The following is a 2,086-nucleotide window of genomic DNA, read 5'->3' on the forward strand; positions in this document are numbered from 1 at the left end:
CACGTCCTTGTAAATATTTTCTGAACTCTTTCAAGTTCAATAACATCCTTCCTATAGCTGGGAGACCATATTGAAGGCAGTATTCCAAAAGTGGCCTAACCAATGTCCTGTACAACCTCAACATGACCTCCCAACTCTTATACTCAATGCACTGACCAATAATGGGGCGTGTGCCAAACACCTTCATCATTACCCTGTTTACCTGTGATTCCACTTTACAGGAACTGTGCCCCATGACCCGAGGTTGCTTTTTTCAGCAACACTCCCCAGGGCCCCACTATTAACTGAAAAAGTCCTGCCCTGATTTGCCTTACTAAAATGCAACAACTCATAGTCATCTAAATTAAACTCCATCTGTCTCATCTCAGTTGAATATAAGAGAGGATGGTGTAAGACGTGTAGCATATCTGTCCATATCGATGCGCGGTACATAGGAAGCCGTATGAATCTCATATGAGCGCCCTCTGCTGAATGTTCTGTTTTTTGTTTGTAAATCAGGGGAGAGCGCGAACGCAGTCCCCCACTACCACAAATTTTGCAGTCGAGTATCCCGCATTTGGGGACATCGCAGGCGTCAGCACACCCGAAGTGCAATGGGATAGCCTCGTCCTGGGAGAACCACCTTGGTGATCATGGTATCTCCCCTGCCAGGTAAGTATGCTTAATACTCGCACTCGCTCAAACCCAACAACAACCCATGGCTCTTACACTCACACTAACTGCATTTTCGGAAATCGAAAATTCACCTGCCTGAGGTTCCCTGTCTGCACAACAGCGCAATTTCTCACCTGGATCAAAGAACACCCGGAAAAAGCTCATGTTTCACTGAATACTACACTCACTGGGCGCCCTGAGAAGCTGCACTAATTTGCATTTCTTTCTGAAACGATAAAGCTCCGCCCCCTTTGCCCCGCCCCCTTCAGACTGACTCCTCTTTCACCAAAACAAAGCCCCAGAAATTTCTCAGACACCTGAAGCACTCTGTTATCAAACACTGTTTACGTAATGTAAGGTGAACGCGAATAAAAGCAATTTTTAAGCTTTGCTGGTGAAACTTGAAAGATATTTTGTCATCACTTTTTCCTACTCCCTACAAACTGAACAAATCTTCTTTTGTGAAACTGCAGCTTTGCAATCTCCCACCCTCTGTGTTCCACCATGTAAATCAATTCCTTCAGGAGACCTCACGGTTAAGATTAAGGATTCCAGGGACAAGGAAATATTTCTCTATGTTGTTTGGATGTGACATTAAACTGAGAGCACCACCTTTTCTGGATACACATTCTTTAACACCCTCTGGTGTTAAAGAAACAGGCCCGTGATTCAAATGTAAATATCATTTTTATATGTCTCTGATTTACTCGCTTACTTCCAGCCTTGTACAAATACCTTCTCTCAGCCGAGTATAAATACCATCCTATTTCTTTTTTTTTAGCTTTGACAAAGGGTCAGTTAGACTCGAAATATCAACTCTTTTCTCTCCTTCCAGATGCTGCCAGACCTGCTGAGATTTTCCAGCATTTTCTCTTTTGGTTTCAGATTCCAGCATCCGCAGTAATTTGCTTTTATTAATAAACATAGGAGTTTTACTCTCATCAACAAACAATCAAAAGGCATCTTTTGTTTGTGCAAGATTACATTTTCAGAGGGTGATAAAGAGGTTTGTACTACCCCGATTATAGTGGATCAAACTGAAGATCAGGCTGTTCTTCCTGCTCCCAAGGTTTCTGATTCTTGGTGCTGATGTTCTCTCTGGAGTGTGTGAGGGACCCCTCTGACCTGAGTTGCTTCTTTTATCGTGTTATCTGGGTCATTTCCAAGTATTGTGGCTCAGCAGCGGTTTGTTGTAAGAATGTAATTAGCATAAGTCATTTACTTGATGTTAATTGATTTTCTATCTTGGGAAGACTCTTCCAAAAGACAGTGTTGGATATTGTAATTTCCCTTTGACTGAGCCGACCCTCGGAGCCAAACTTCCTCAATAACATGATTTGGAGGGGCCGGTGTTGGACGAGGGTGGACAAAGGTCAAAATCAACGAGGTCAAAACAAGGATTGCAGATGCTGGAAACCAGAGTCTAAATTAG

At 43.0% G+C, this 2,086-nt stretch overlaps 1 non-coding gene across 1 annotated transcript; it reads right to left on the minus strand.

Moving 5' to 3' along the window:
* Positions 1-495: 495 nt before the first annotated feature.
* LOC140455721 (U1 spliceosomal RNA) lies at positions 496-659 on the minus strand. Its single transcript, XR_011952985.1, has one exon. It is a non-coding gene; the product is annotated as a U1 spliceosomal RNA (small nuclear RNA).
* Positions 660-2,086: the final 1,427 nt, after the last annotated feature.

This window comes from Chiloscyllium punctatum, chromosome 30 (genome assembly GCF_047496795.1).
Source record: "Chiloscyllium punctatum isolate Juve2018m chromosome 30, sChiPun1.3, whole genome shotgun sequence".
NCBI classification, from domain to species: Eukaryota; Metazoa; Chordata; class Chondrichthyes; order Orectolobiformes; family Hemiscylliidae; genus Chiloscyllium; species Chiloscyllium punctatum.